At 44.6% G+C, this 15,179-nt stretch overlaps 1 long non-coding RNA gene across 1 annotated transcript in view; it reads right to left on the reverse strand.

Annotated features, from left to right (window-relative positions):
* LOC121135920 overlaps positions 1–15,179 on the reverse strand; it is a 34,785-nt gene extending 19,606 nt beyond the window's left edge. Inside the window, exon 1 of the long non-coding RNA XR_005873033.1 lies at positions 14,810–15,179. This is a non-coding gene — a long non-coding RNA (uncharacterized LOC121135920). The remainder of the gene's footprint in view (positions 1–14,809) is intronic.

A 15,179-nucleotide genomic window follows, 5' to 3' on the forward strand; every position in this document is an offset into this window, starting at 1 on the left:
GGTGGAACACAGATGGTGACTCTTCTTCAACCTGTAAATAGGTGCCAGTTTTCAGAGAAAACTCAGGAGCAGGTCTCGAAGGAGGGTTAGGTCTGCTAGGTCCTAGGCTGGCCTAAGGACAGAGCTTCATCTAGGGGTTTCCTATCCAGGTAGCACCTAGAGCCTGGTGAGGGGTTTACCCTGGAGAATCAGAGTAGCTCCCTCCCTATAAGTGATTTCCATTTTCCATAAAGAAGCTAATTGCTGTCTTGTCCTGGAAATAGGGAAGGCACAAAGCAGAATGGAGGGGAGAATGAAAATCTTAAACCAGAGGGATAGTAGGAGTTGACAGTTGCAGATGGACAGCAACAGGCATAGTAACTATATCTTACTCCAGATATTGGGAGTTCCCTACCTCAGAGCTGTCACACAGCAGGGTTCCCCAACCTCAGTGCTGCCGAAGGTTCTGATTTGGTGGAGGCAGGCCTGAGTACTTAACTGCCAACTAATGCTTGGCCCACATGTGGGAAATGCCACTTGTCCCTCCACACACAGCATTACAATCAGCAAGGTCTCATCTGACTCCAGTTGGCAACTTTTGATAATAGAACAGTTGAAGACTACAAAACAACACTTGCATCCAAAAAAACTGTATTGGATTTGTGTGAAATTCAAAGCAGAAGTGAGCTTTGTGCCCCGGGGCTGGTGATGTTCTGGTCTTCAGACTGGGATTGACTGGGTCTCTGTGCCATGATCATGTTTTAGGCACCTCTAATTTCAAATAAAATTGGGGGGAAATTGTAAATAGGAGACATTTCTCCATTTTCACAAGGCACCAAAGATGACAGTCACAAACACCCTACCAAAATAACTGTCAATGCAATTTACTTTCCAAAGTTCCAAGACATGAAAGAACAAAGCAGTAGTTTATAGATCATAACCTCTGAGGAGATAACATAGGAAATATTACTTTGATAGAAAGTGGTAAGATTTGAAAGCAGCAAAGTACCTCCAAAATTCTATTCCTTCAGATAGTCAACAAAAACAAACTGTTGAGATTTACCATTCTAATACTTCAAAAGTTACTACACAGGCTTATGAAATCCATGGTCTGTTCACACAAGAAAGCAACTATGAAGTGAGAATAATGAGGTCTGTGTCATCTATTTTGTCAGCCTGCAGCCAGCCAGGAGGGGTCCCTGCATGGAGCCTCTAACCCTCTGGCCTACCTGACAGCTCCCTGGAAAAGCAACTGTTACCAGTTTGTCATTACATGAGTTGGCCTGTACTTAAAAAGGAATTCCCTCTTCTTCCCACAGCATTGGTCAGAAACACCACAGTGACCTGAGGATACATGAGCCAATAACATCAAAAAGTCTGCCATTGGCATCCTGAAAGCTTTAACACACACATTCCTGAGGGAGAGAAAGCTGCAATAGGTACATACCCAGGAAGCATCTGAGAACATTTTCTTAGCTCCAGCTGAGATGGATCTTATGCAAAGTGCTTACACAAATAGCAAAGGATGTCTAAAGAAGTGTTGTGACCTTTCAGAGCCACAGAAGAAAAGCCCGGCCGGGCGGTGGTGGCACACGCCTTTGATCCCAGCACTCGGGAGGCAGAGGCAGGCGGATCCCTGTGAGTTTGAGGCCAGGCTGGACCGACAGACAGCCTCCAAAACAATACAGAGAAACCCTGTCTCGAAAAAAACAAAAAACAAAAAACAAAACAAAAAAAAAAGCCCTGGGGATGAGAAACTGATCTTACCAGACAAAGACTAAAAACCAACTTAGAAGTGTGTGTTAAAGAACAAAAGAAAACATGTCTAAATTATAACATGGCTGGTGATACAAAATTGTGTTTCACTAGCCACAAGAAGTTGTTTTAAAGAACCAAATGGACATTCTGATAAACAGTGAGGTGGTTGACTTTGAGTTGGAAGTCAGTGCACTGAGAAGTAGCTTGTTGATAACAATCAAATTTGAAAGAGAAAAAAGACTGAAGGAAAATTAAGCCTCGATTATGCAGCTACCAAGCCAGTGTGCAATGCCTGAGGGGGGTTCTGGAAGGAGGGAGAAATAATAAAGAGTGGTCAGAAGTTGCCCAGATTTGATTTAAAAAAAATTAAAATGCATTTAAATAGGTACAGTGTCAAAGCATAAAGAGCAGCAGAAGAGACCACTGCAGCCAATGAGGACCTCCAGATCTGCCAGAACCACACAGCAGAGCCATGAAGCTGGCTGGCCTCCCAAAGTGTGGGAAGCACAACTAGAAAACGATCCCCCTGAAATTGAGAAATTAAAAAACCGCCTTAACTGCTAAAAGATCGGTTCTCTTTGGGGAGATGTTAGCATCCACACCCTCCATAATGGATCAGACAGGCAGGAAGCCATCACAGATCAATCATGTATATATCTCTTTGGTATCCATACAGTGTACATCCAGCAGTAGCAAACTGCCTACTGTTCATTGTGTGTGGGTTATTCAAGAATAGATACTAGGCTAAAAGTCAGTCTCAGCCAAGTGTAAAAGGATTGAAATGACAAAATACTGTACTCCAGTGACTCTGGAATGAAGGGAATCTAGGTGTTTTAGGAACATGAATATGTACCATCCTCCTAAGCAGCCCAGTAGCTTAGCAAGGAAATCACAAGGGAACATTCTGAGGGAGAATGGCCCTTCAGAAGTACTCAAGACCAAGATCCAAGATAACTCCACCATGCATTTTGCTCTGGGGTCTAAAAGACAGGTATCAGCAGCATTCACAACCCCATACAACATTACAGACCTGTGTTCCACCTAGAGGACCAAAAAGGGAGTCCCAGGAGAGGATAAGAAGAGTCAAAGTTGTCACAGCTCACTTGAGCTTTAAGAGGACCCAACCTGCACCAGCACCATGAAAATAACCAGTTATGGCCTCTAATCCAGACTGAGCATGAGTATGAGAACTAAACTGAAGTCTGGAAATGTGGCTTGGCAGTGTACCACTTGCCTGGTATGCTTGAGACCCTGGTTTCCATCCCCACTGCCAAGCAAGAACAAAAACAATAGTCTGAAAGCCAAACTGACCTTGACACTGTGGGTGGAGGAAAGAGGGCAAAGGACAATGGGAACTGGCGAGACCATAGCCTGATTCTAACTAGTCCTGATGAAGCAAAGTAACAGTCTTCACAGCTTTTAAGCAAGACCTAGAGTCTTATAATCCTGGATATAAGTAAGTTACTAAGCATACAAACGTTCATTTACCTGGGAAGACCCTACAGATGCCTGTGCCTCAATAACAGTATATTGAAGTAGCCATTTACAAACATCCACAGAAGCAATCTAACATTCTTTTTATGTATTGTGTATACAGTCTTCTGCCTGCATGCCAGCAGAGGGCACCAGATCTCATTCAAGGTGGTTGTGAGCCACCATGTGGTTGCTGGGAATTGAACTCAGGACCTCTGGAAGAACAGTCAGTGCTCTTAACCTCTGAGCCATCTCTCCAGCCCCACAATCTAACATTCTTTAGGCCATTTGAAATGTACATCTAGTGAAAGAAATAGAAGAAATAAATAATACCCAAATAGCTGAGTGAGTGAGTGAGTGTGTGTGTGTGTGTGTGTGTGTGTGTGTGTGTGTGTGTGTGTGTGTGTGTGTGTGTGTGTGTCGGGAGTGTAGTTCACAGATGTGATCTCTACACTTGGGAGACTGAGGCCAGAAGATGGCTACAAGTTTGAGGCCACCCTGGGCTTTGTAGTGAGTTCAAAGGAGCAAGACCCTGTCTCAAAAAATGGGCCAGGCTGGGAATGTAGCCCAGTTGGTAGAGTGCTGCAGGCCCTGGGTTCAATCTTTGGCACCACAGGCACCAGGCAGAGTGGTGCACCTGTAATGCCAACCAACATTTGGGAGGTTTGAGTCAGTTTGAGGCCAGTTCTGTCTACATGTCTAAAATACAAATGAGATTTTTAAAATGCAAAGTACAACCATCAGTGGTTAAGAGCACTGACTGTTCTTCCAGAGGTCCTGAGTTCAATTCCCTGCAACCACATGGTGGCTCACAACCACCTTGAATGAGATCTGGTGCCCTCCGCTGGCATGCAAGCAGAGGACTACACGCACGCACGCATGCACGCACGCACCTGCCTAGACTTGCAGACAGGCAGAGTTGGCTGTGTCAGATGGCGAACAGAATTTTTATCTGAAGTACAAAGCGAGGTGATAATGGAAGTACAACCAAGCCACATTTGGTTTCCCTGAGGCCAGGGAATCTCTGCATTCTAGTCCCTCAGTGCCAGCAGGGTGGGGTCGGGCTAGGGACCTTCAGTGTGGAGCTCTGGAGGAGGATACCATACTCACCATCCTTCAGTCTGCCTGGGATTCTACCCTTGTGGGAAGAGGGGAGATGTGAGCCACCTCCAAGTAGGAGATACAAAGGACACTAAGACAGCTAGCCCCGTTTCATCCATTCACCTGCCATCAAGATGTAGACCATTACTCAAATACCAGATGCCAAGGCCAGCAGGCATGCCATTGACTGGGCCTTGGTGAGCAGCATCTACAAATCTGGGAGTGGAAGCTGCAGAAGTGGAACATCACACCACATCTTATGAAACTCCAGATCCCGCAACTAAGGATGGAACCATGCAGAGCCAAAGGCCCTAGAGAAGGATGTAGGAGAAGTAACCTTGGAGAAAGTTGGAGGAAGTAGACAAATAAATTACATCATGTAATTTTGACAGCAGAGAGGCTCATGGGGTGACAGTGATAACAATGTAGACAGGTGAGGCTACATACAGGACACATCTCCTCATCTCCCTTCTGCTGCTCTGGTGAAAGGGCAAGAAGCCAACACCTAAACTAAATGTAGCTAACATTGTTAAGGGTTCTAAGGAGCAAAGCAGCTAGCATGTAAGGACGGCTGAGGAAGGGGGAGAATGGAGCTCATAAGAAAAACCAGAAAGATGCTAGAAAGACAGGAGTGGTACTGCACATCTGACATCCTAACACTGGGGAGACTGAGGCAGGAGGACCACTTTGCTTGAGGCCAGCTGGTGCAACACAATGAGACCCTGTCTCAAAAGAGGTAAGGTGTCATCTTAAGATTATACTGTTGTCCTGATGAAAACCATGACCAAACTGGGAAAGAAAGGATTTATTTCACTGACAGTTCCATATAGCATCATCAGAAGCAGGGAGGGCAGGACTCAGGCAGGTCGTGGATCTAGAGGCAGGAGCTGATGCAGAGGCCATGGAAGGGCACTGCTTACTGGCTTGATCCCCATGGTTTGCTCAACCTGCTTTCTTAGAGAACACAGGAACCAGGATGGCACCACTCAGTGGGCTGGGCCCTTCCCCATTAATCACTAATTTAAAAAATGCCTTACAGCTGGATCTTAAAGAGGCATTTTCTCAATTGAGGTTCCTCCTCTCAGATGACTAGCTGTATCAAGTTGACATAAAACTGTCTCCTGCACAGGAGAGAGAAAAAAGACAGAGATGGGCTAGAGATGACCAACCTGGGGAAATGGAGGCTGCTGCTTCCCTGCAGAACTGACTGGCAGACTGAGCTCCACTAAGGGAGGAAACTTGAACTGAGAACACAGAGAAACCTCCAGACAAACAAACTGAACAGACAGAATGCCCAGGACAAGGAGCCAACACTGGAGGTATCTAAAAGGAGTAATGACTCCAATTCACATCAGACACCAAACTGCTGAAACACAGAGGACACTGAGGAGGACAAGTGCCAGGAATGGTTGCTCACACTTGTAATCACATGTCTGAGGTCAGCCTGAGCTACAGAGGTCAGCCTGAGCTACAGAGTGAAATTCAACTACCACCTTAAGGGAAAAAATAAAGAAGTAAAATTATACCTAAGCATGGTGGGTGTGTATGTGTGTTTAGACCTTAGATGTTCTATCTGAGGAATCATATACCTTGTTTATTTTTAGGATTTATTTTGTGTTTAATCATTTGTATGTGTGTGTTAAGGCAGATCTCTTGAGTTCAAGGCCAGCCTTGTCTACATAGTTCCATGACAGTCAGGGCTACACCATGAATCCCTGTCTCAAAACAAACAGACAAAAGATAAAGAAATTTTTAAGGTTTAGGAAAAAAGCAGCACAGGTGTACATGAAGGAAGAACACACACAGTCCCAGCATGCAGGAGACTGAAGCAGGGGATTGCTTGTGAATTCTAAGGCCAGCCAGGGCTTCATAGCAAGATTCTGTCTCAACCCCCACTCCAAGAAAAACATTAAAAAGAATATAGCAAAGTTTTTGTTTAGCCTTGTGTTCTTATTCTCCAGTCTTCTCCCATTCTCTTTTTTCCCTGTGCCCTCCACCTCAAAGGCATGCACACAGCACGCTGGTTAATGCCTGGTAGACTTTGGTAGAGTCCCATTATAAGGACATGAGTCTTGGCATATTTCATGGAGTTCTTGGGGTCAGGTACCTGGTTACTAGGGACTTTTTTTGGAGCATGGAGGTCACAACTGCTAGTCAGGCCTCCTTGCTTGGAAGTTATTGCCTTTCCTTTGCAGTCAGATTAAGATACTGAACCAGACATAGGGAGGCATAAAGGACACCAAGCACATAAATGCCATAAAACTGCAACTGATCTAGGCTTTGTGGTACAGCCTGTAATCCTAGTACTCAGGAGGCTGGGGATTGCTTCAAGTTTAGGATCAGTCTAGTCATTATCTAAATAAATCCAAGAATGGTGGCTCACATCTGTAATCTCAACACTGAAGGCAGAGGCAGTAGGACTGCTACAACTTTGAGGCAACCTAGGCTATAGTATCAGACACTGTCTGAAGATAAATAAAATATACCAATATTGAGAGAGAGCGCGCACTGATGGGGGGTGTGAATATACTGTGCTGTATGCTGTGAATATGTTTCTCTTATTGGTTGATGAATAAATGCTGATTAGCCAGTGGCCAGACAGGAAGTATAGGGAGGGCTACCAGACTAGGATGATTCTGGGAAGAGAAACAGAAAGAATCTATAGGAAGATGCCAGATAGCCGCCAAAGGAGTAACATGCAGAAGCATTAAGGGTAAGCCACAGCCTCATGCACAGTTTAAAAGAAATGAGTTAAAGAGAGAACTAGCCAATAAGAAGCCTGAGCCATCAGCCAAACAATTTATAATTACTATAAGTCTCTGTGTGTTTATTTGGGACAAAATGGCTGTGGGACCAGGAGAGACAGAAACCTCTGACTAAAAGGACACTAGAGAAGGAACAGACAGGCCTAGCATCACAGAGACTTCAGCACCATCAGAAATAGTCCCACTGGGTGTGGTGGTGCTCCTTTGTAATCCCAGTCTTTTGGAGGTAGGTAGAAGCAGAAAGATCAGGAATTCAGGTGATCCTCAGCTACATAGTGAATCTGAAGCTAGAGAGGAGAAAAAGGGGGAGGAATGACACAGTAATGACATCAGGATGTGAGTAGCACCCACATCTGGATGCAGTTGACTTTACAGATGGCTTCAACAGCAGAACACAACTTCTCAGGCGTACATGGAACATAGAGAAAAGCATATTCTGACTGTAACAAATTTCAAGGAAATCATACCAGGTCTGTTCTTATACTCCAATGGGATTAAAGTAGAAATAACAGAAAGATAGATGAAAAGTCCCAAAACTCTAAATAACACAAGGGTCAAAGATGAAACATTTGATTTTTTTTTTTTTTTGAGGCAGGATCTTCTGAAATAGCCCTGGCTAGCCTGAAACTCACTATGCATACCAGGTTGATCTGGCTATACATTCACAGAGATCTACCTGCCTCTCTCATGCTGGGATTAAAAGATGTATGCTACCACACTAGCTAAGAGATTTTTAATTTATTTTTTAACTTATATGCATTGGTGTTTTGTCTGCATATTTCTGTGACAGTGTTAGAACACCTGACACTGGAGTGACAGACAGTTGTGGTGCTGGGAATTGAACCCAAGCCCTCTGGAAGAACAGCCAGTACTCTTAAACACTGAGCCATCTCTCCAGCCCCTAAAAGTTTTGTTTTGTTTCTTCAGAGTTTCTCTGTGTAGCTCTGGCTGTCCTGGAGCTCGCTCTGTAGACCAGGCTGGCCTGAAACTCACAGAGATCCACCTGCCTCTGCCTCCTGAGTGCTGAGATTAAAGGTGTACACCATCACTGCCAGGCTTAAAAGATTTAAGTTAAAACTTTTTTAAATTACATGTATTTTTATTCATTTGTGTGTGTGTGTGTGTCACAGCTCATATATGGAGAGCAGAAGACAGCTTTTGAGGGTCACTTCTCTCCTTCTACCATATGTGCCCTGGGGATCAAAACTCAGGTCATCAGTCTTAGTGGCAAGCATCTTTACCTGCTGAGTCATCTCACCAACCCTCTAAATAATGTTAATTTATTGAGAATGAAACAATTGTCAATCTATAAGGGCCTCAGGTCTAGATCAATATGTATCCCTGGCATACGAATGGACTTAGGGAGCCCATTCCACATGGAGGGATGCTCTCAGTTTGGACACATGGGGGAGGGCCTAGGCCCTGCCCTGATGATATGACAGATTTTGGAGAACTCCCATGGAGGGCTTCATCCTCCCTAGGGAGCAGAGGGGGGATAGGGGGATGGGGCATATGGGGGGGCAGGGAAGGAGGGGAGGGAGAAGGAGCTGGGATTGACATGTGAAGCAAGCTTGTTTCTAATTTAAAAAGATTTTTTAAAAAAACAATTATCGCCGGGCGTTGGTGGCGCACGCCTTTAATCCCAGCACTCGGGAGGCAGAGGCAGGCGATCTCTGTGAGTTCGAGGCCAGCCTGGTCTACAGAGTGAGTTCCAGGACAACCTCCAAAACAATAGAGAAACCCTGTCTCAAAAACCAAAGAAAAACAAACAAACAAACAAACAAAAAAACCCACAATTGTCAAGGGCTAGACAGTTAAGGAAGCTTGATTTCCTTGTAGACTAGATGACCTGAGTTTGGAATCTAGCACCCATATCAGATATCTCATAACCACCTGTAACTTCAGCTCTGTATTTGTAAATAAAAATAATAAACTAGGCGGTAGTTGCATATGCTTTTAATCCCATCATTTGGGAGGCAGAGGCGAGGCAGGTGAATCTCTGTGACTTTGAGTTTAGCCTGGTCTCCAGAGCAAGTACCAAGATAGGCTCCAAAGCTACATAGAGACACCCTGTCTCAAAAAACAAAAATAAATAATGTGTAATAAAATAAATATTTAAAAATAGTCAATCTGTTTGTAAAAACATCAGAATTTGCAGGATGCAGCAAAAGTCATGCCAAGAGGGGAATTTATAGCCTCAAATATGCAGAGCAAATGAATATAAATCAATCACCTGACTTTCCAACCTAGGAAACTAGGAAAAGAAGAGTGAACTGACCCAAAGTCAGCAGAAAAGACTGTATTAAAGGCTGGACCAGAAATCAGCGAAACTACACAGGTTATCAGTGGGAAAAAAACATCAGAACCAAACCTGGCTCTTTGAAAAGACAACTCAAGCGTACTTTTTCTAAAAACCATTCATTGGCTTATATAGGAGAATTGAGACAAGATTTAGGAATAAGAGAGAGCCAGGTGGTGGTGGCGTACATCTTCACTCCCAGCACTTGGGAGGCAGAGACAGGCAGATCTCTGTGAGTTCAAGGCCAGCCTGGTCTATAGAGCTAGTCCAAGACAACCAGAGCTACACAGAAAAACCCTGTCTGGAAAAAGAAAGAAGGAAAAACTACAAGACTAATTTTTAAAAAGAATAATGATATCTAGAGAGATGGCTCCTCTTCTAGGGGACTGGGATTTCATTTCCAGCACCCACACAGAAGCTTACAACAGTTCCAGGGTGATTTGACACCCCCTTCCTTAGGCACCAGGCATGCATACACTACCCAGACACACATGCAGGCAAAAGAATCCATATACACAAAATAAAGCAAAACATGACAGAGGCAAGAGATGAGAAACCAAAGCTCAATGCCAGACTGGGTTACAAAGTGAGGATCTGTCTCAAAAAATTCAGTCAACCAATAAATAAATCAGAAGTAAATATGTGGAGAGGTAAGAAGGAGAGAGTCAAATCCAATATTGTCACTATGTCATCTTTCCAATCTGATGTGAAGATCAAGATTCTGAAATTTTGAAATTGATTATGGGGGTATGGCTCAGTTGACAGAATTTGCCTGGCATGCATGAAGCTCTGGGTTTGGTCCCCAGCACCACACAAAGCCAGGTATGGCGGTACTCACCTGCATAATCCCAGCACACAGGAAGTAGAGACAGGAGTCAAGGTCAAGGCCATCTCAGTCTACATGAAACTGTCGCCTACCCCCCAAAAAACCAATTGATAAGGCTTAATCCTATAGGCAGAGGAAAATGGATTTTTGTAGTTCAAGGCCAGTCTGGTCTGCATAGTTCCAGGCCAGCGAGAGCTATACAATGAGTACCCCCACACACATACATATACACACACACACACACACACTATAGAGAAATGAAAAACCAAAAGTAGCCAACACAGTTTTAAAGAACAAAGTCAGAAGATTAACATGTAATCATCTAGACATCTTGGTGTTGGTGAGAGAATAGACAAATAGGATCTGTAAAATAGAATTCATAGCACAGAAATAGACCCACATAAATATAGGCAGCCGATCTTTGCCAAAAGATCTAAGGCAGGTCAATGGAGAAGACGGTCTTTTCAAAAAACCTGGGAAAATGAATAATATAGACACATCTATCCTAAAAATGAACTCAATGTCACAGATATAAATATAAAACAATAAATTATGAGCTGAGTTTTTTGTTTGTTTTTTTCAAGACAGGATGTTTCTGTGTAGCCCTGGTTGTCCTAGACCTCACTCACTCTGTAGACCAGGATGGTCTTGAACTCATATTAGCTTGCTTCTACCTCCCCAGCACTGGAACTAAAGGTGTGCACCACCAACGGCCTGGCTTTTCTTTCTTTCTCTCTCTTTCTTTTCCTTCCTTCCTTCCTTCTTTCTTTCATTCTCTTTCCTTCTTTCTTTCCCTCCCTCCCTCCCTCCCTCCCTCCCTCCCTCCCTCCCTCCCTCCCTCCCTCCCTCCCTCCTCCCTCCCTCCCTCCCTCCCTCCCTCCCTCCCTCCCTTCCTTCCTTCCTTCCTTCCTGTGTGGCCCTGACTGTCCTAGAACTTGCTCTGTTAGACCAGGATGGCCTTGAACTCACAGAGATCCACCTGCCTCTGCCTCCTGAGTGCTGGGACTAAAGGTGTGTGCAGCCAGGGGATCTAATGAATTTTTCAGACCTCCCTGGATACCAGGCACTTGTATGGTACATAGACATACATGCAGGCAAACATTCATGCCCATAAAATCTAAAAGGAATGTTTTTAAAAAAAACCTTGAAAAACTAGTAAAATAAAATTTATAAATAAACCAAAACATATCGCACAGATGATAACCCAGGATAACCTACAGATGACCTGACCCTGGATTTGACAATGACTTGTAGCTACAGCACCATGGTCCAATCCTTGAGCAAACTGATAAGCTGGAGACAGATACCAAGTCCATCATGGTAACCACCTAAATAAAGGAAGAGGGGTTCTTGGAAATGGCAGAGTGGAAGACTCCAAGAATCCATTTCCCCAAGTAGACAACTGAATCTGAGGGGTTCCCCATCTACCTATAGCTTGCAAGGCTCAAGAGAAGGCTGGTGGTCCCATGTTATGTTACTCTCGCGATTTAGGAAAATAATACTTTTCAAAACAAAAACAAGTATTCATTTAAAGCTAGTCACAATGTAACTTATTTTGTTACTCCAAATTTTGTTTCCTACATAACTCAAGAGACTAATGCACTTAGTTGATTTATATTTGGGAGCACACAATGGATAAAGATATAATTTTGTGATCTCAGTAACTAAAACAGATGGGGAAGAAGCTCTTTGGAGCAGAAGTTTCCATGTTAGTGAAGTCCAACTGGTTTATATCCAAATTAGAGTGTTTTATTTTAATTAACCCTAAACTCCAGCCCCCACACAGACACACCTGTAATCCCAGCACTCAAGAAGCGGAGGATCTGTTAGATGCCAGCCTGGCATCATGTGAACAGACACTGTCTCAAAGAAAAAAGGAAAGAAAACAATCTTCATGGTAACCTTTTTTTTTTTTTGGTTTTTCGAGACAGGGTTTATCTGTAGCTTTGGAGGCTGTCCTGGAACTCACTTTGTAGACCAGGCTGGCCTCGAACTCACAGAGATCCGCCTGCCTCTGCCTCCCGAGTGCTGGGATTAAAGGTGTGCGCCACCACCGCCTGGCTCTTCATGGTAACCTTAAAGAAGAGTGTGATAGGTTGTACACAGAAAGAAATGAAAAAAGAATGCAAATGTTTCTTGTTTGATGACAAAAAATGTGTAGCAAAAAGACTAATTCAGGAAATGAAACAACAAAACATACTGTACAGAAAATAGCATAATGACAGAAATCCTTTCTTAGCAGTAACTAAGAAGATTAAACTCTCCATTCAAAGACAAGGACTGGAATGTGTTGAGCTAGAAGTCTCCAAATGACTCTTTCCATCAGAAAACTCAAGGTAACAAAGATGGGACAAATTCAGAGAGGGGCAAGAGAGGGAGTCCATAGGAATCAAGAAAGAAGGTGGGCATAGTCAGGGCTACAGAGAGAGAGACAGAGACAGAGACAGAGACAGACACACATAGAGAGACAAAGAGACAGAGAGACAGAGACAGACAGAGACAGAGAGAGACAGAGGCGGAGAGGCGGAGAGAGAGAGGCGGAGAGAGAGAGGCGGAGAGAGAGAGGCGGAGAGACGGAGACAGGACACAAACAAGAACTAGATGGAAGACAGCTCAGCCAGTATAGGTGCTTGCGACCAAGCCCAAAGATCTGAATTTAATTCCTCGGAACTCACTATCTTAGAAGGACATAGCCAATTCCTGCAAGTTGCCCTCTGACCCCTACATCTGTGCCGAGGCACACGCACATACCTTCCCATACAAAGTAGATAAATTCAACAAGTGACACAGAAAAGCTAGTTTAAAATGATAGTTTTATGGAACACATACTTAGTCATCAGTTTAAAGCTGGGCGTTGGTGGCACACGCCTTTAATCCCAGCACTCGGGAGGCAGAGACAGGTGGATCTCTGTGAGTTCGAGGCCAGCCTGGTCTACAGAGCTAGTTCCAGGATAGCCTCCAAAACAATACAGAGAAACCTTGTCTCGAAACCCCCCCAAAAAAGTCATCAGTTTAAAGAGACCAAAGTTACTCAAAAAAAAAGAGGGGGGGGACTGGGAATATAGTTCAGTCGGTAGAACCAGTGTGCACAAACAGGGTGTGGTAATACACACCTGAAATCCCAGCACTATCTTGGGGGTTGTGGATGAAAGCAGAGGGATCAGAAGGTCAAGGTTATCCTTGACTCCACAGGGCAGCCTGGGCTACAGAGATTCTGCTCCCACCAAAAGGAAAATGTTTCATAAAGACCTGAACACAATCGCATATTTGCAGCAGCTACTCAGATGATACCCAGAATAAATGGAAACCACTGCCTCAAATACCTGTACTCAGAGGTTCATGGCAAAGCTGGTTTCTTAGGTCTTTCTCTCTCTCCTCTTTCTGCTCGCTCTCTTCTCCTCTCTCCCTTTCCCCACCTCCTTTCTTTATTTTTCAAGACAGGGTTTCTCTGTGAAACAATACTGACTGTCCTGGACTCTGTAGACCAGGCTGGCCTTGAACTCACAGAGATCAGTCTGCCTCCCAAGTGCTGGGGATTAAGGGCGTGTGCCACCACCGCCTGGGGGTTTCTTAGGTTTTTCTGTTGTAGTAACATAGACTGGTAAGAGCAACTTAAGGGAAAGTGTGCTTTTTTGGTCCACAGTTCTAGCTTCCAGGTTATGATGGCAGGGACATCACAGTGACAGGAATGAACTTGAAGCAATACATCCAAGACAGCAATGAGCAATGGATAAATGCTACATGCAGACTTCCTCCACTCTTAATGCAGTCTAGGATCCCCTGCCTGGAGAATAGTGCCACTCCCAATGGGAGCTTTCCACCTCGCTTAACATAATCAAGATAATCTCCCACAGGCTTATTCAGAGGTTAGCCTTCCTGGTGATTCTAGGTTCTCAAGTTGATAATTAGCACTAACCATCACAGCTGGTTACAACCTACTAGGTGGGAACGACCCAAATGTCCACCCGCAGGAGACCATGAACATTGCTCAGTCCTACAGACATGCCGTGCTAACAGCGTTAAAGCGAAGTTGACGTAGTTTTTATGTAAAAGACTCCTAATGCACAAGCCCTGAAAAATCTAAGAGTCCCTTGTTTGGAGCATCCAAATCAGAAACAGCTGGTTGCTGGCGCAAGGAGGCAGGTATTGAAGCTACCTGGGACAAGGTTTATGTTGGACTTTTATAACAGTCGTATCCATTGCGAATGTACACCCTCGTTTTTTCCTTTGTCAAAAGGCTGGGGATCTAGGGTTAGGTTATAACTCACATTAGGCAAAGCCTCCCAGCACTGAGCTACAGCTTAGAGTTGTGATCCTACTTCAAAATTAAAGGCCGTGAGGCGGTGGCCCATGCCTTTGATCCCAGCACTCGGGAAGCAGAGGCAGGCGGATCTCTGAGTTTGAGGTCAGTCTGGTCTGCACAGTGAGTTCCAAGACAGCAAGGGCTAAACAAAAAATAAATTTTTGATACAAAGTTGTCAAATATGTTTATGAAAACGCAAAGCCCATCCGTAGCGCAAAAATAACACGTCAATGGGAAACTCATAGAATGCTAACCTCGGAAGTGCTGCAAGCGAAGAGCAGGAGCTTAAGACTGAAGCCACCTACCTGCCAGTGTGTACCACGCAGAGCAAACCTGGCGCCGCCCCAGCACAGTGACGCTGCCAGCAGCGTCAGAGGCCTGAAGACCTCAAGACCTGCAGGACAGTACCGTCTACCCAGAGCCGCACGTGCTCAGCTGCTGGATCTCCTTGGCAAGACGTTCTGGCCTGGCAGTCACATCTAGACTCAAGCCCAGCAAGGATCACGAGGGAGTTTAACCCGCAGACACCTGGATATGTTCGCCAGGACGGGCCCCGCCCTTTGTGACCTCTGAGCTTCCTGGATACTAGCCCCACCCTCAACAGGTTTACTCTTTGTGGGGCCCGCCCACTGTTAGGCATTGTGCGCAGGAATTTGACATCTTTTGCGAGTTGAC

This window comes from Mesocricetus auratus, unplaced genomic scaffold (assembly GCF_017639785.1).
Source record: "Mesocricetus auratus isolate SY011 unplaced genomic scaffold, BCM_Maur_2.0 Super-Scaffold_6723, whole genome shotgun sequence".
In the NCBI taxonomy this organism is placed as follows: Eukaryota; Metazoa; Chordata; class Mammalia; order Rodentia; family Cricetidae; genus Mesocricetus; species Mesocricetus auratus.